Below are 19,689 nucleotides of genomic sequence, written 5' to 3' on the forward strand. Positions count from 1 at the left end.
GTCTCCTCTGCTCTAGATGGTAAGCTCATTGTGGGCAGGAAATGTGTCCGTTTATTGCTGTTTTGTCCTTCCCCAAGTGCTTAGTACAGTGCTCTGTACACAGTAAGCGCTCAATAAATATGATGAAATGAATGAATGAAAGAACAGGAGAACTGAGGCATAGAGAAGATAAGTGACTTCCCCACGGTCACACAACAAGCAACTGATAGAGCCAGAATTAGAACTCAAGTCTGCTGACTTCCAGGCTCGTGCTCTTTCCAACAGGCCATACTGCTTCTCACTAAAATTAAAATAATTCTCAGATGGGAGGAAGAAAGAAAAGAAGGTTTGGTACACGAGATAGTACTTAAGAATTTGGATATGCAAATTGGTACTTTTTAATGATATTTGTTAAGTTCTTAATACAGTGGTTAGCACATAGTATTCATTCATTCAGTCATATTTATTGAGTGCTTACTGTGTGCAAAAAAAACTGTACTCAGGGCTTGGAAAGTACAATTCAGCAACAGAGAAAATCTCTGCCCACAATGGGCTCACAGTCTAGAAGGGGGAAGACAAACATCAAAACAAGTGAACAGGCATCAATTACATCGATATAAATGAATAGAGTTATAGATGTATGTACATCATTAATACAAATAAATAGAATTATAAATATATAAATATGTACACAAGTGTTGTTGGGGGGAGAGCAAAGGGAGAGAGTCAGGGCAATGGGGAGGGGAGTGGGAGCAGAGGAAAAGGGGGGCTTAGTCTGGGAAGGCCTCTTGGAGGAGGTGAGCCTTCAGTAGGGCTTTGAAGGGGGGAAGTGTGATTCTTTGAAGGCTGTGAGGAAGGTGAGCATTCCAGGCCAGAGGTAGGACATGGTCCAGGAGTCGACGGTGGAACAGGCGAGAACGAGGCACAGTGAGGGGGTTAGCAGCAGAAGAGCAGAAGGTTGCAGGCTGGGCTGTAGAAGGAGAGAAGGAAGATGAGGTAGGTGGGGGCGAGGTGATAGAGAGTTTCGAAGCCAATAGTTCACTAGTGACTACACTAGTCATTAAAATAATATCAATGTGGCCAATTGGGGAAAAATCCAGAGGGTAGCCCCAGTGGTGCTTAATATGTTACCATCATCATTAGTATAAGCATTTATATGTGCCAGGCACTGAAGTAGATACAAAGCTAATCAGGTAGGCCATAGTTCCTATCCCACACGGGGTTTGCAGTCTTAATCCCCATTACAGATGATGTACCTGAGGCACAGAGAAGTGAAGAGGCTTACCCAAGGTAATCCAGCAGACAAATGGCAGAGAAGGGATTAAAATCCAGATCCTTCTGACTCCCAAGCCCATGCTATATAAACTAGGTCATGCTGCCTCCCAGAAGTTGAGAATGCAGAAAGGAGTATTATTATTGTTAACAAATTGCAATCAATCAATAATATTTATTGATCACTCACTATGTGCAGAGCACTATACTAAGAGCTTGGGAGAGTACAATGCAACAATAAACAGAAAAATTACCTGCTTTTTTTCTTCTACTCTCTATCGGGGGAGACAGACATTAATATGAATAAATAAATTACAGATGTGTATAAGTGCTGTGGGACTGGAAGGGGGGACAAATAAAGGGAGCAAGTCAGGACAACACAGAAGCAGGTGGGGCTGAATTGTACTTTCCAAGAGGAAAGGAGGGCTTAGTCAGGGAAGGCCTCTTGAAGGAGATGAGCCTTCAATAAGGTTTTAAAGTTGGGGATAGTGATTGTCTGTTGGATTTGAGGAGGGAGGACATGGATGAGGGGACAGTGGTAAGACAGACAAGATTGAGGTACAGTAAGAAGGTTAGCGTTAGAGGAGTGAAGTGTGCTGGCTGGGTTGTAGTAGGAGAGTAGTGAGGTGAGGTAGGAGGGGGACAGGTGATTGAGTGCTTTAAAGCCAATAGTGAGGAATTTTTGTTTGATACGAAGGTAGATGGGCAATCACAGGAGTTTTTTGAGGAGTGGGGAAATATTTCCATTACAGTTTTGTAGAAAAATGATCCAGACAGCAGAGTGAAGTATGGAATGAAGTGGAGAGAGGCTGGGAGGCCAGCAAGAAGGCTAATACAGTAATGAAGGTGAGATTCAATGAATGATTTGAATATCTTGGTAGTAGTTTGGATGGAGCAGAAAGGGTGGATTTTAGTGATGTTGTGAAGGTGGAACTGACAGGATTTAGTGATGGAGGGAATATGTGGGTTAAATGAGTGGGAGGAGTCAAGGGTGACACCAAGGTTATGGATTTGTGAGACAGGAAGGATGGTAGGGCCATCTACAGTGATGGGAATGTCAGAGGGAGGACAAGATTTGGGTGGGAACATAAGGAATTCTGTTTTAGAAAAGTTATGCTTGCGGTGAAGGCAGTAGGAAATGCAAGACTCCAGAGAGGTAGAGGGATCAGAGATTGAGATGGCCTTTGTTAAGTGCTTACTATGTGCAGAGCACTGTTCAAAGTGCTGGGGAGATACAAGGTGATCAGGTTGTCCCACGTGGGGCTCACAGTCTTAATCCCCATTTTCAGATGAGGCTCAGAGAAGTGCAGTGACTTGCCCAAGTTCACACAGCAGACATGTAGATTTGGTATCATCCACAAAGAGGTAGTAGTTGAAGCCCTGTGAGTGAATGAGTTCTCCAAAGAACTGGATCTTGAGGGACCCCCACAGTTGGGGAGTGGGAGGCAGAAAAAGAACCAATGAAGGAGACTGAGAATGAGCGGCCATTGAGATAAGATGAGAACCAGGAGAGGACAGTGTCAGTGAAGCTGAGGTTGTATCACGTTTTTTATCATTGCCATTTTATTTATTGAGTGCTTACCATATTTAAAGCACTGTTCTAAGTGATGATGATGGTATTTGTTAAATGCTTACTATGTGCAAAGCACTGTTCTAAGCACTGGGGAGGTTACAAGGTGATCAGATTGTCCCACAGGGGGCTCACAATCTTCATCTCCATTTTACAGATGAGGGAACTGAGGCACAGAGAAGTTAAGTGACTTGCCCAAAGTCACACAGCTGACAGTTGGTGGAGCTGGGATTTGAACCCATGATCTCTGACTCCAAAGCCTGTGCTCTTTCCCAGCAGCTCTCCCCTCGGGGAGGGACATGTCAGCCCAGTGGCTCTCGCCTCAGGGAGGGACACATTAGCCCGTCAGAACTCCACTCAGGGAGGGTCACCCCAGCCCGGCCGCTCTCCCCTCAGGTAGGGTCCCCCCGGCCCGGCCGCTCTCCCCTAAGGGAGGAACACCCCAATCCATCAGCTCTCCCCTCAAGGATGGACACCTTAGTCTGTCAGCTCTCTCCTCAGGGAGGGACACCCCGAACCAACAGCTCTCGCCTCAGGGAAGGACAACCCGGGCCAGGCAGCTCTCCCTTCAGGGAGGGACCTGTTAACCCGGCAGCTCTCCCCTCCAGAAGGAACACCCCAACCTGCAAGTTAATCAGGATGAAAACAGTCCCACTTGGGGCTCACAGTCTAAGTAAGTAGGAAGATATTTAATTTCCATTTTCCAGTTTAAGAAACTGAAGCACAGAGAAGTTAAGTAACTTATCCGAGGTGACACAGCAAGCAGTTGGCAGAGCTGGGATCCAGGCCCTCTGACTTCGTGGCCCATGCCGTTTCCACCGGGCCACACTGATCCAAATGATAAATTGATGATAAATGATCGTGATGTGATAAATGATAAATGACTAGGGGTCAGTTAGGGGACTATAACCTAAAGAGAAGGATGATTAATCAGGGAAGGTGTACTGGAAGAGATGGGATTTCAAATTGGCTTCAAAAACAGGGAAAGCTGTGGTCTGGTGGACCTGAAGGGAGAGAAAGCTCCAGGAAGGGAGAAGAGAAGAGGTAGGTGCTAGGGAGGGTGTAAAAGAGGACCTACAAATAATTTCCCCTCTCAGGGACACACCTGGAGAGTTTCTGGGACTCTATCAGTCTCGACTATGGGAGGGAGAGACAAGCAGAGGTATATCCATTTCATTCCTAGCTTGGGCAGTGGATTCATTCATTCATACATTCATTCAATCGTATTTATTGAGCGCTTACTGTGTGCAGAGCACTGTACTAAGAGCTTGGGAAGTACAAGTTGGCAACATATAGAGACAGCCCCTACCCAACAACGGGCTCACAGTCTAGAAGTGGATAGTGAGTGGAAGGCAATATTCTACAAGTCAAGACCCCTGTGCTGGGCAGCATTGGCATGGGAAAGAGTTGAGGGCGGAGACTCAAGTTTACCGCACGGAAGAAGGCAATGGTAAACAGTTTCCATATTTTTACTAAGAAAACTCTATCGATATACTACAAGAACGATTGCAAATGGAGGTGGGGGCATTCTGGGAGAGATGTGTCCATGCCATCGCTATGGGTCAGAGATGACTCAACATCTTAATACTACTGCTAATAATAATAATAATATTGGTATTTGTTAAATGCTTACAATGTGCCAAGCACTGTTCTAAGCACTGGGGGAGATACAAGGTAATCAAGGTTGTCCCACATGGGGCTCACAGTCTTCATCCCCATTTTACAGATGAGGGAACTGAGGCACAGAGAAGTTAAGTGACTTGCCCAAAGTCACACAGCTGACAGGTGGTGGAGTGGGGATTCGAACCCATGACCTCTGACTCCCAAGCCCGGGCTCTTTCCACTGAGCCACAAGAGAAGAAGAGAGGAGCAGAGAATGTGCTTGAGAGGAGCAAAGAATGTGAGCTGAGCTGTAGTGGAAAAAGGGAGTTGATATGTAGGATGAAAAGAGTCCATTATAAATATACATGAGAAGCAGCATGGCTCAGTGGAAAGAGCACGGGCTTGGGGGTCAGAGGTCATGGGTTCTAATCCCGGCTCCGCCACTTACCAGCTCTGTGACATAGGGCAAGTCACTTAACTTCTCTGTGCCTCAGTTACCTCACCTGGAAAATGGGGATTAAGACTGTGAGCTCCATGTGGGACAACCTGATTACTTTCTATGTCCCCCAGTGCTTGGAACAGTGTTTGGCACATAGTAGTAACAAATACCAAAATTATTATTATTGTTATTATATAGTGTTTGTTTTGGATCAGAGGCTTTGGGAAAATCAGATCACCACAGGATACTCAATCAATCAATCAATCAATCAATGGTACTTTTGAACACTCAAGCTCTTGGGAGAGTTCAGTATAATTGAGTTGGTGGGTAGGATCCCTGCCGTCAAGGAGATTACAGTCACTTTCAGGAGTTTACAATTTAGTAAAATGAAAACAACGGCTAGTATGGTGGGCACAATAAAAACTCATATTCAGGAATGTCATCTTTGAATACAAATATAATCTACATAGATTGTATGTTAAATTGTAGACTAGGAGATCGTCAGGGCAAAAAACATGTTTCTTGATTCTCTCATAGGTGTATCGTACCCTCATTCATTCATTCAATCATATTTATTGAGCACTTACTGTGTGCAGAGCACTATACTAAGCGCTTAGAAAGTACAAGTTGGCAACATATAGAGACAGTCCGTACCCAACAATGGGCTCAACAGTCTAGGAGGGGGAGACAGACAACAAAACAAAACATGTGGATAGGTGTCAAGTCGTCAGAACAAATAGAATTAAAGCTAAATGCACAATCATTAACAAAATAAATAGAACAGTAAATATGTACAGAGTTCAGTAGGCACTTAGTACCATTAATTGATTAATTGATTAATCATATATATGCTAGCACACACACACACACACCCAGAAAATCTTGTAGAATCTCACTAATACCTCTTAGAAGAGTGATTATGGTTGTAATATGTTACTCTTAATTCAAGTTTAAACAAAAACTGCACACTTTAATTTTGGCTACAAAATCTATTATCTAGGAATATTCCACAGACCATGTTTACAATATGGCATTAAGTATATTGCAAAAGGAAAGGCTATGGCACCGGGAGTTAGAAGAATGGGTTCCCCTCCCAGGTCTGCCACTTGCTGCTGAGAATCAGCTTGGGCAGCTCAACTTGTGCATGCTTCTATTTCCTCATTTGTAAAACTGGAATAAAATACCTGTTCTCTTTCCACCTTAGTCTGTATATTCTGAATGTGTGCTGCAACTGTAACTGACCTTATGACCTTGAATCTGCACCCAAGTTTATTATTGTTCTTATTGATTATCTATGATAATAATACTAACAATAATATTGGTTAAGCAATTACTATGTGCCAAGTATTGTACTCAGCACTAGAGTAGATACAGCGCAACCTGATAGACACAGTCCCTGCCTGTCATGGGGCTCATTGGCTAAGGGAGAACAGGTATTTAAACCCCATTTCACAGACAAGGACACTTAGCCACAGATAAATTAAGTGACATGCTCAAAATCATATGGCAGAGAAGCAGCATGGCATAGTGGAAAGAGCACGGGACAACCTGATTACCTTTTATATACCCCAGCGCTTTGAACAGTGCACACAATGCTTGAAGTTAGCCCTTAATACCAACTTTATAATGATATTAAAATCACATCTCCTCCTGAAGACTTTCCTGATTAATCTCTTATCTTTCCACCCCATTTAGTTCTTACTGCTTGCCCCATAAGCATTTAGGTACTGACCCCAGTCCCTTTCACCACAGCACTCATATATGTATATTTGTTGCTTCCCCTGCCTGTAATTGGTTTTAGTGTCTGTCTTCCCTGCTCAACTGTAAGCTTTTTGAGATCAGGGATCAAATCTACTAACGCTTTTATGTTCTCCCAAGCACTTAGTACAATGTTCTTTAAAGCATAGGAGCTTAATACATACTATTGGTTGGTTGATTGATGAACAAAAAACCTTAATTTCTATAATCTACATATCATAGCATCTCAGGCATGCTGTTAAGATTCTGCATCCTTTTTTGCCACAGAATGTTTTCATGTATAACAACATGTCTGTAACTTTTTAAATCAGCACAACACTTCACATTTTAAGATATTTAGAAAGGGACATTTTAATGTAGTAATATAGAGCTATCCCAAGTTACAATTATGGCCCAACACATCCATTTCAGGGATATGATACGCAGTTTTTGTTGACATATCGCCTCAAAGTTGCATCCACTTACTTGCTGCCATTAAATCAACTCCCTCCATGCTTCCTCCTCCTGTTGCATCGGTGACTTTTCTGACACTCTTCTGCCAAGCCAAAACTCACTGACCCTATCCATATCTCCCAACCCCCTTTACACACACTGGCATATTTTTTTTCTTTTTTAAAATTTTGGCCATTCTCCTATACATAGTTCAACATATATTCCCCCTTTACTGCTTTAGTGATGTAAAACTCTATTCTACTTGATATTTAAAGTGCATCTTTGGTATTTGTTTTGTTTTGTTTTCAAGCAAGACAGACATTATAAGAAAATTTGATATGATTTAAATACTTGATATTTTCCCTCTCTTCTACCTTTCTTCTCCCCTTCTGATCTTCTAGTTGCTGAACCCAAGTCTTTGTGACCTGTGGTGCCAATCCAGAGCTGACATTATTAATAGGTGAAATGTTCCTTGGGCCTTAAAAAGCAGCCCCACACAATGCAATGTACAGATATTCCCATCTCCATGATTTATAGGGAGGATTTCAAAGTTTCAACATTCCCTGCTATCCACTTGGGTGGCTTCAAGGCAAATCCTTAGATTTCATATGGGCTGTTGTTGGGAGACTGTTACAATCTGATGCCAATCGTGGGACTTCCCAGATCAACCAGGAAGCATGCTTTGTTAGACCTCTAAGAGCCAAGAAGCAGCTTGGCCCAGTGGATGTTTATTTTACTTTGTTAATATGTTTTGTTTTGTTGTCTGTCTCCCCCTTCTAGACTGTGAGCCCGCTGTTGGGTAGGGACCGTCTCTATATGTTGCCAACTTGTACTTCCCAAGCACTTGGTACAGTGCTCTGCACACAGTAAGCGCTCAATAAATACGATTGAATGAATGAATGACCTATTGAATTGACAAGATGGAATCATATCTATGTTTTTCTTTTTTTGTAATAAAGAAAAATTAAGCTGCTGAAACACACACAGCACCAGTAGGACTAGTTCATAAATATTTCATTAAAGAAGAAATTGTTCTGTGTACATTTTAATTTATGAGTTTAAAACTGGAACCCAGCTATATTAAGAAGCTATGCCTCTGTGTACAAATATCACCATTTTCCTTTATTAAATGGGTAGGCATTACTTTAGCAGCTTTATTGGGTATCAGTGTGCTATGGGATTCTTACAAAATATTTCATAATGGGAAAGACTGTGAGCCCACTGTTGGGTAGGGACTGCCTCTATATGTTGCCAGTTTGTACTTCCCAAGCGCTTAGTACAGTGATCTTCACATAGTAAGCGCTCAATAAATATGATTGAATGAATGAATGAATGAAGAAATCTTATTGAATGATAGAAAATAGTACATGATTTTCCAAATTTAGTTGGAAATTGATAGTAGATAAGTATGTTCCTTTACTTTCATAGATGAAGAAAAAAAAACTTCCCCAAGCAAGTCTTCGATGATGTAGACATGCTTAGTTTAAAACTTCATTTTTCATTGGCTGTCACTGCTCACTATTAGAAATTTCCCAAGCCCAAATAGACCATTTTACTTCTGCAATTAGGCTCCCATTCAGATTATGGTGCATCACTTTGAATTGTTATAGCTAACTGCAATGGAAAATTTGAAAAATGTCATTTTCCAGATGTTACAGAAACTCATCTTAAAAGTCTCAAGCATATCTGCTGCAGATTGGGTATACTGTGTTTGAAATATTTCCCAATCCATAGCCCCTAGGATATATTTTTTGGTCAAAGTATTATATCCCAACATTCATCCAATCGTATTTATTGAATGCTTACTGTGTGCAGAGCACTGGACTAATAGCTTGGGAAGTACAAGTCGGCAACATATAGAGACAGTCTATACCAAACAATGGGCTCACAGTCTATTTTCAGTGCTTGTGGTTTGCTAAATGATTTACAATATTGGTAATAAGCATTCTCAACATATTGGGCCTTTAGTAGCTGTTCTGATATACATTCAGAATGTGCATCCTGGATAATAAAATAAATCCAAGATTATTTTAACAACTTCAGAGTCTATTACATGTCCAAGACTGAACTTCTTGTCTTCCCTCCCAAACCCTGCCCTCTCCCTGACTTTCCTATCTCTGTTGACGGCACTACCATCCTTCCCGTCTCACAAGTCCACAACCTTGGTGTCATCCTCGACTCCACTCTCTTGTTCACCCCTCACAAGCCATCACCAAAACCTGCCGGTCTCAGCTCCGCAACATTGCAAAGATCCACCCTTTCCTCTCCATCCAAACCACTACTCTGCTCGTTCAAGCTCTCATCCTATCCCGTCTGGCCTACTGTATCAGCCTCCTCTCCGATCTCCCATCCTCTTGTCTCTCCCCACTTCAATCCAGACATCAAGCCGCTGCCCGGATTGTCTTTGTCCAGAAACGCTCTGGGCATGTTACTCCCCTCATCAAAAATCTCCAGTGGCTACCAATCAATCTGCGCATCAGGCAGAAACTCCTCACCCTCGGCTTCAAGCCTCTCCATCCCCTCGCCCCCTCCTACCTCACCTCCCTTCTCTCCTTCTACAGCCCAGCCCGCACCCTCTGCTCCTCCGCCGCTAATCTCCTCACCGTGCCTCGTTCTCGCCTGTCCCGCCGTCGACCCCCAGCCCATGGCATCCCCCTGGCCTGGAATGCCCTCTCTCCCTACATCCGCCAAGCTAGCTCTCTTCCTTCCTTCAAGGCCTTACAGAGAGCTCACCTCCTCCAGGAGGCCTTCCCAGACTGAGCCCCCTCCTTCCTCTCCCCCTCCTCCCCCTCTCCATCCCCCCGCCTTACCTCCTTCCCTTCCCCACAGCACATGTATATACGTATATATGTTTGTACATTTTTATTACTCTATTTATTTATTTTACTTGTATATATCTATTCTATTTATTTTATTTTGTTAATAAGTTTGGCTTTGTTCTCTGTCTCCCCCTTCTAGACTGAGAGCCCACTGTTGGGTAGGAACCGTCTCTATATGTTGCCAACTTGTACTTCCCAAGCACTTAGTACAGTGCTCTGCACACAGTAAGCGCTCAATAAATATGATTGATTGATTGATTTTCTCTGTGGATCGTAGAATAAAATAATGGAGTAATTATATTGTAAAAAGCTAAATTCAAATCACATTAAGCATTTGAATCAAATATCTTAAAGTTAGGATGAGATGATCACAGATTGAGAATCTAAACTCCTGGATTACCAACCCCAATCTTTTTGGTGTTATATTCATCTCCACAGGTCCTAGTATTACGGACAGAAGCTGAAAATGATTACTGAGTACAACTATGGCAGCGTGATAGTGAAGGGTCCTAGAGAAGTGGAGATGGTAATTTATTTATTTATATCAATATATGTATGTCTCCACCTCTACACTGTGAGCTCATTGTGGGTAGGAACAGCCACACCCTGTTTCACCCCCTTTTCAGACTACAATATTCTTTCTAAACCACCCAATCACCTTGAAGTTGATAATATATTTCACATTCTTCTATCATATTATCAATCGATGAGCAAATTAAAGATACTTATCAAGAACTTTATTAAGTTTTTGGGAAAGTATAACAGATTTGGCAGACATAATCGCTGCCCACAGGAGTTGGCACAAAGTCTTCTGTGCTCCTCCTCCGAGCTCAACTGGGAATCCCTCTGCTCCCCCCCCTTCCCTCTTCCCTCAGAGCCAAGAGATTAGATTGGGATCACAGACTCCTACTATCCTCACACTGCCTTCATAACACAACAGAGAGCAAATCAGAAGAGAAACTCTTTCACTTCTCTCTCAATCATCTAGCTGGAGAACAGGAACCAAGAGAAATTTATAGAAAGCCAATGAAGACCTTGCTATTGATGTTCATTTCATTAGGTTTCTACAGACCCATTTTTAATGATGATTTTAAAGGGTTTTTTTCTTCTTTTTTTTCTCCCTATATTTTGCTGTAGTAGAAAAAGCCAGTAATTGAAATACAGCTGGAGTGTTCTAAAATTCTGCTGCCGTTGGCTCCAAGGCATTCAATGACCCTTTCTCCAATTTCAGTGTATTCTAAATTGTTCTGATGGAACACTTCTTCTAAACCCTCATTTGTTTGCAATTTATAAAATAAATATAAAATTTCCAAAGCAATGAAATGAATGTCAGTGGCAAAAGATGCTGTTATAATTATTATTGCTATTTTCAGTTAATAATAATTGTGGTATTTTGTTATGTGCTTACTATATGTCCACCACTGCACTACGTATTGGGATATCAGTAATAATAATAATTATTAAGCACTTACCGTTGCACTAATCACTGGAAAGATCATGCAGGTGGAAATTTGAAACACTGTCATCCTTCAAGGGGCTCGCAACCTAAGAATGTAGAGAGCACATTTTCTCCCTGGCATTTATGACCCAGACCAGTTCTGCAGGATATGTGGCAGAGGGGTGGAAGAAAAGACCATTTTAAGTTCGAAGATACTCTGGATGATTCAAACAAGCTCCAGAATTGCACTGTGCCAAGAACTGTTGGGTGGTCATGATTGGAGTAATGCTCTTGAAATGTTTGGCTTAGCACAGAGGAAGGACCAGTGCAGATTCAGGAAGGCCTGTCAGGCATTTTGAACTGATCCTTTAAATGTGATGCTGCAAATTAGGCTGAATCCCCTTGGGAGAGCCCCAACTCCTTAGAACGAGTGGACTTTTAGAACAAATGATGTATAGTGTGACTCAGTGGTATAAACATTTGGCTTCTCCATGTTATTGAAAATCACAAGAAGCAGCATAGCTTGGTGGAAAGAGTATGGTCCTGGAAGCCAGAAGATATGCTTTGCGCATAGTAAGCACTTAACAAATGCCATCATTATCATTATTATTATTATATGGATTATGATCCTGGCTCCACCATTTAAATGCTATGTGTCCTTAGGCAAGTTACTTAACTTTTCTATAACTCAGCTTATTCATCTGATAAATATGTCTTCAATACCTGTTCTTCCTCTTACTTACACTGTGAAGAGCCCTATGTGGAAAAGATGTTGTGTCCCACCTAATTAATTTGTACTTTATCCAGTGCTTAAAGCAGAGTATGGCACATAGTAAGTGCTTAACAAATATAATAATAATAATAAAAGGAAGTAGCATTGCTTAGGGGATAGAGCCTGGGCCAGAAGTCGGAAGGACCTGGGTTCTAATCCACTTGTCTGCTGTGTGACCTTGGGTAAATCACTTAACTTTTCTGGGACTCATCATCTGTAAAATAGGAATTAAGAATATGAGCAGGTGAGCCCCAGGTGGGACATGAACTGTGTCCAACCTGATTAGCTTGTATCTACCCCAGCGGTTAGAATAATGCTTGACACATAGTAAACTATTAACAAATGCCATCATTATCAATATTATTATGATTAATAATAATATCCTTTCAAAAGCTAAGAGCCCTGTGAAATTGAAATCTAGATATAATCAAAATAGAGTCTCTAAAACATCCTAGATATATTTCCCAAGGGTCCCATACACCCAAAAGCCTCTGTGATATCTAATGTAAGTGATGCTAGCTTGTTTCCTCATGTCAGCCTCAGGGTGTTTCTTATTTGTGAAACAAGAGAGTTGTAGACAGGGAAAATTCAAAAGAGAAAAGGAAAGATGGAGTATAACTCCTCAAAAAACTCTTGCCTAGTTAAACCAAGATAGGTTTTCTTAGAGTTATCACAGTGACTAAAGGGTACATTGGATATATTTGAGATGTATTGAAAAGCAGTGTGGTTTAGTGGAAAGTGCACGGCCTTAGGAGTCAGAGGACCTGGGTTCTAATCCCGGTCTGCCAGAATGTCTGCTATGTGACCTTGAGCAAACTACTTCTTTGTGCCTCAGTTACCTCATCTGTGAAATGGGATGAATATTGTGAGTCCATGTGGAACAACCTGATTACCTTGTATCTACCCCAATGCTTAGGACAATGCTTGGCACACAGCGCTTAACAAATACCAATATTATTATTATTAGTTCTACTATAATGCAGGGATTAGGTTCATGATAAACTATATATGAAGGTAGATTTGCAGTACTGGAAGCGTGCTTTGACTGGTGTTATTTGCAAGCTGTCTGCAAGATCACAACCGTTTCTTTTGACAACTAATTGCATTTCCTTCAGATTAATACACATTTCCTTATCAGCTTTCTACCCAAATGTGTAGTCAAAGCAAACATTATGGAAGAACTAAGTGAATCTCTAATTTACCTACCAGGTAACTTCCGTGCAGACGCCATCATAGAGGAAAGTAGTCAGTCCTTAGACTTTAAGCTTGTTGTGGGCAGGGAACGTATCTATCAAGTCTGTTATATTGCATTCTCACAAGCATTTAGTACAGCCTTCTGCATCCAGTAAGTGCTCACTAAATACGATGATTGAAAATAGGATGATTGAGATGACTTAAGCATTGTCTGCAGGATACAGCTAAATAAAATGGGTGGGATCCCATTGCATTCTACCATTTAAATACATGACAGATACACGATAGACATGGTTTCTTGATCAGGAAGTTATTAAAGAATAGGGTTAGCACTGAGTTCTCCTCCCCTGTGACTGAGCCATAGTTAGCATGGAAATTCTTTGAATGTTGCTAAACATAAGAAAGCCTAGGATGAGATTTCAGGAAATATTGTAAGTTGAATTGAAGTTTTGGAGTGAACTGAAAGGACAGCATGGGGTTGTATCTTTGGGACATTGAATTTCATTTTAGGATATGAAAGTGAGTATCTTTGAGCCATATATCTATACTGCACAAAAGTTATTCCATAGTAAAATATGATTGCAAAAGTATTTGCTGATAATTATCATTTTAGAATGCAATTATAAAAAAAAAAACCTGAGATGTTAAAATTTCCTCTATTCATCTATGTATTTCATTCATTCATTCATTCAATCATATTTATTGAGCACTTACTGTGTGCAGAGCACTGTACTAATTGCTTGTGATAGTACAATATGACAGAATTAGCAAATGTTCCCTGCCTATAATGAGCTTATATTCTAGAAGGGGAGACATACAATGACTTGGTCATATTTGAGTGAATAGGGGGAGATATCTACAAAACAGAGTCACTGCCATTCTAGATTATGGTACCTGACAAATGTCTGCTCTTAGCAGATTTTTTCACTTGAAGTTTTAGCATCAAACACAAGGCTCAGAAATGTTGGCAAACTCTTTAAATAGTAGTAATAACGAGCATCAATAAAATTAGCACCAACACTTCACGTTAACGGTATATATTAACACACTTCATTTAGCATTTCCTTCAGTTCAAAGATGGTGTCACAGGTGGTGAGGTTATCTGTGGCTGTTTCAGGAAGTCTGATACAGCAAGGCCTCAACTCCATCTGCCTTGAAGCATATATCAATTTTCCTCAGCTGCAATGTGCCGTTTGTTCATTGATGAATGCTCACAGTAAATGCTCAAAAAAATAAAATTGGTTTATTGATTGATTCTTATCTATAAAAGCCCCTATATTCCTTATTATTGCAGGCTATGCTGCTTTGTAGCTGCTCCTTCTTAAATGACCACAACTCTGCTGTATTGCCCAAGGTCATGGCCTTATTAAGTCTTTAAAATATCTCTCCTGCCTTTCACTCACTTATTTATTTTTCAGTACTAGTTGGGACCATTTTACTACCTCCTTGGTATTCTGTAATCTTTTCTCTAGACTGTAAACTAATTGTGGGCAGGGAATGCATTATATTGTAGTCTCCCAAGACCTTAGTACAGTGCTCTGCACACAGTAATTGCTTAATAAATTAGATCGACTGGCTGGTCTACAATGAGAGTCATTGGATATGGTTCTGGTTCTCGAAAGACTTACACACAAAGAGGAATAAGGCCAATAAAAATTTAATACATACAGTGAGAACAGTCGTAGAAACAGTACTAGTAATACCATTTACTAAGCACTTACTGAGTTCAGAGCCCTGTTCTAAGCACTGGGAAAGAAAGCACAGTTAGAAAGAAATTAGACATGGTCCCTGACCTTTCGGAGACTTACAGTCTAAAACTATATGATGGGGATTGGAGTTAGCAACAGGCACATAAAAGAGAAATAAAACAAATTTAAAACATAAAATAAAAACCATTATGACTCATAGTTTAAAAATCAGACTCATAGCCGCAGTGACCACTCCAACAGCAGTCTCCAGACCCTTCCTGAGGTTTTGTGAAAGCTTGTTGTGACCATGTTGTGACCATTTTGCTTCTTACTTCCAGGGAAGTGCAAGGCAGAAAGGGATGGAGGGTCCTAGACTGTAAGATCACTGTGGGCAGGAAATATTTATTGTTGTACTGTACTCTCCCAACAGCTTAGTGCAGTGCTTTGCTCACAGTAAGAGCTCAATAAATATGACTGACTGACTGACTGAATGAATGAATGAATGAATGAATGAATGAGTGAAGTTAATCTATCTCAGCTCAAAATTGTGGGTAGCCAATATTGGGATACAGTAATACAGTATTTTGGCATCCTAGTTGCAAATTCGAGGTTATCTACCATGATAATTCAGACTGAGCCCTCTTTTTCCTCTCCTCCTCCCCATCCCCCTTGCCCTACCTCCTTCCCCTCCCCACAGCACTTGTATGTATTTGTACAGATTTATTTCTCTATTTATTTTACTTGTACATATTTAAAATTCTATTTATTTTGTTAATGTTGTGCATACAGCTTTAATTCTATTTGTTCTGATGATTTTGACACCTGTCTACATGTTTTGTTTTGTTGGGTAGACTGTCTACCTGTCTACTGTCTACCTGTCTACCCTTCTAGACTGTCAGCTCATTGTTGGGTAGGCACCATCTCTATATGTTTCCGACTTGTACTTCCCAAGGGCTTAGTACAGTGATCTGCATACAGTAAGTTCTCAATAAATATGACTGAATGACTGACTGAATGAATGAATGATTTCAATTTTGCAAACGTGTAAGTGAGGTATCCTAAAGACTGACACTTCTTATTCCAGCAAATCCAGGGACCTTGATTTTCAAGCCTCCCAAACTAATACCGCAGTTAAATACTCATTAATGATTTGCATCTCTAATGAAATGACTCCTATTTGACTGATAGGTGCAGTATCAAAATTTAAAAAAATCATTTGCATTTGGATGAATGGTCTTTTTTGAGACTTTAAATAGTAAATTTCACATATATTTTTAATTCAAGGATATGCTGAGTCAAGTGTTTTAACTCACTCTTGAAATTTTGAGATATTGAAGGCAAACTTTTTCTAGAGCACTTGAAAAATAAATAATGCAGGAGCCTATATTTTTCACTGGCAATTCTTAACCATCTGAACTTTTCAAAGTCATTTTTCTTAAAGAATAGAATATCTGAACTGTTTTTATTTTTCCTTTATTTACTATTCATTCTCTTCTTAAAGCAATTACTTTTTTTAATGCTGCTATTTTGCTTGGGGTTTATAATTGTCCCTGTGGGTGGCACAAATGCTAAGGGAACTGGATCCTTAGGTATTAGATTTCATTTTATTTTTAATCATTTACGTAATGTATTCTTCTCTCATTACAATTAATATCATTTTGCTGATATTTTATATGGTGTTCTAAAATAACCCTGTCTGCATAATAAACCTAAAGTTTTTCAGTCAAATTAAGACTAAGCATGTTTCCAATCTGCAATTTTAAACCACTTGCAGTAACTATTACAATTTATCAGTGTCTCTCTCAACCCCTGTCCTCTAGCATAGTTGATTATAATAAACTGAATAAGACAAGGCCCTTATTAAGAGGGCACTTACATTGTTAAAATGACTGGATTAAAATTTCTTTCTTCTATTTTTGTAATGAAAACTATCTCCACTTCCTTAATACTACATAACTCAATGCAGCTTTTTTCCACCTACCTTTCTCTCAAAGTGTAGGATTTGTTATTAACATCTTCAAGCTCAATTGTCTTATCTGAAGTCTCTATGTTCAATCCACCAGGATAAACCTGAGGCTTAAGGTTAGTTTCCTCAGATAAAGTGATATTTTTTCTCTGTCTTTTATTCAATTTGCCCAAATCTCTACCACCTAATTTTATCCAAGTAATCATGACTAGGTAACCCATTAACAGGAATTTTTTTTTTATTGATTCTCTTTCTCTGCATTACCATTGTATTCCTTCAATTAACTATTTTTGTAACTATGAAGAAGAGCATCTTTAATGTGTATAATTTTAGCATATAGACGGTGTATCATTTATCTTCTTAGTACCGTTACCATTCCCATTACCATTCCCAAGATCTTCAATGTTCACATATAATGAGAGGTAATGCTATTCCAATTATGCTGAATTTCATGGGAGGCAGAACATGTCATTACATTTTAATTTGAACTGACCCTGAACCACCAGAATTATTCCTGTGAGAAAGTGGTCTCTAGCCATAATACACAGCTATAGTTTTCAAATTAATCCTTTGTTTTCATCTCTGCATCATTCTCTTTTTGAGAACACTAGAGGAGTTTTTGATTTAAAAAACTGTAATTTTAAACAACCAATAAGAGCACCTCTAATTGCTCTATTAATAAGTGACCAGAAAGTTGCAAGGCAGGCAAAGGAACAACTCCATTTCCCAGTGGGCCAATGGACTGCTTTGCTACAGTTCAGAACAGTAAGAGTTTTGTCCTGGACAGAGCCAAGCTGTCAGAGGACTCTCAAATAGTTTACCAGGCAGCCTGGTTTCTTGCTGTTCTGACCCTGGAATCAGTTGAACTGACATCACTCTTTTGTGAAATTCATTCATTCATTCATTTATTCATTCATTCATTCAATCGTATTTATTGAGCACTTACTGTGTGCAGAGCACTGTACTAAGTGCTTGGGAAGTACAAGTTGGCAACATATAGAGACAGTCCCTACCCAACAGTGGGCTCACAATCTAGAAGGGGGAGACAGAGAACAAAAAAAAACATATTAACAAAGTAAAATAAATAGAATAAACATGTACAAATAAAATAAATAAATAGAGTAATAAATACGTACAAACATATATACATATATACAGGTGCTGTGGGGAGGGGAAGGAGGTAAGGTGGGGGGATGGGGAGGAGGGGGGGAGAGGAAGGCATTAGCTGTCTTGTTTTATAGTCTCTTGTTGAGATGGGTAGAGTTCATTTGAATCTACTGGTGCATTCTTTTAAATTTTATCTACAATTAAAATATTGTTAGCAGACACATAATCTTCCTTTGACAACCCTTCAAAGAACTAAGGCAGAGTTCTTATTTTTATTCTAACTGTTCTTTTTGAATGTCTGATGTGGTGAATGGCTTTGTTAAGCTTCTCTTTCTAGGTATTTTAGTAAGGTGGTCATCTCTTGGCAGGTAATTTAACATGTTGGCCCCAGGCTAACAAATCAAATGACTAATCTCCTCACATGTTCCATCCAATGAAGGCAAAGAACAAGCCGTTTCTTTAATTTTGGTAGACTTACTACATTTCAAGATTTCATTGTTTGTGTTTCCATCTTTCCATTCGTAGGTTGGTAACCCTTGGCTGAACTGCCCAAAATGTTGTTTAGTTTTCTCAGATACGAGAATGGCTCTATAGGCCTTCATTCAGGTCAGCAGCTTGGTGCTACGTTGAGGCCACACTGCCAGTCTCCCCAAGGACATTCTGCCTTCTTGATTTGCTTCTCTACTTTATATTCTTCCTGCCTCACTGCACAATGAGCTTCATAGCATTACTATTTAATACAATTGGCTGTAGTTTTTTTTTTTAATGCACTAACTTTTGAACTCATCCGTAGTAATATTGAAATGAAACAAACCTTTAAATTCATATGCATCGTTTTCTTGTGCTTTCTAATCCAATCACTTATCCTGTCCTGCCTCCTATCTCTCCCCACTCTAGTCCTAACCTCACTCTGCTGTTCAGATCATTTTTCTAAAAGAAAGTTCCACTCACCTCTGCCCACTCCTCAAAACCACTGAATGGCTGCCTTTCCATCTCTGCATCAAACAAAAACTCTTTACCACTGACTATAAAACACTCAATCAGATCACCCCCTCCTGCAGAGCACTGTACTAAGTGCTTGGGAAGTACAATTCAGCAACAGAGACAATCCCTACCCAACAATGGGCTCACAGTCTAGAAGAGGGGAGACAGACATCAAAACAAGGAAACAGGCATCAGAAAAATATGGAACGCTTCATGAATTTGTGTGTCATTCTCGAGCAGGGGTCACGCTAATCTTCTCTGTATTGTTCCAATTCCTTCCTATTCCGCAGACGACCACTCTCCTCACCTTTAAAGCTCTATTAAAAATCACATTTCCTTCTAGAGACCTTCCCTGACTAAACCCTCATTTCCTCCTACTCCTTCTCCCTCTGTGACACCTATCCACTTGGATTTATACCCTTTTAGCACTTGACATTCACCTCAGCCCCACAGCACTTATGTATATATCCATAATTTATTTTAACGTCTGTGTCCCCCTCTAGATTGTAAGCTCCTGATGGGCAAATAATACGTCTACAAACTTTGTATTGTGCTTGGTACACAGTAAATACCATTGATTGATTGTCGGAACTAGCGGCACAAATAACTATGATATAGCTGGTAATGCCTGACAAGCTACTTCAGACTCCAGTGGTTGCCTATCAACCT

General features: G+C 40.1%; 1 pseudogene; it reads right to left on the reverse strand.

The window, feature by feature from the left end:
* Positions 1–19,215: 19,215 nt before the first annotated feature.
* LOC119928064 lies at positions 19,216–19,311 on the reverse strand (annotated as a pseudogene).
* Positions 19,312–19,689: the final 378 nt, after the last annotated feature.

The sequence above is a fragment of the Tachyglossus aculeatus genome, chromosome 4, assembly GCF_015852505.1.
Source record: "Tachyglossus aculeatus isolate mTacAcu1 chromosome 4, mTacAcu1.pri, whole genome shotgun sequence".
Classification (NCBI taxonomy): Eukaryota; Metazoa; Chordata; class Mammalia; order Monotremata; family Tachyglossidae; genus Tachyglossus; species Tachyglossus aculeatus.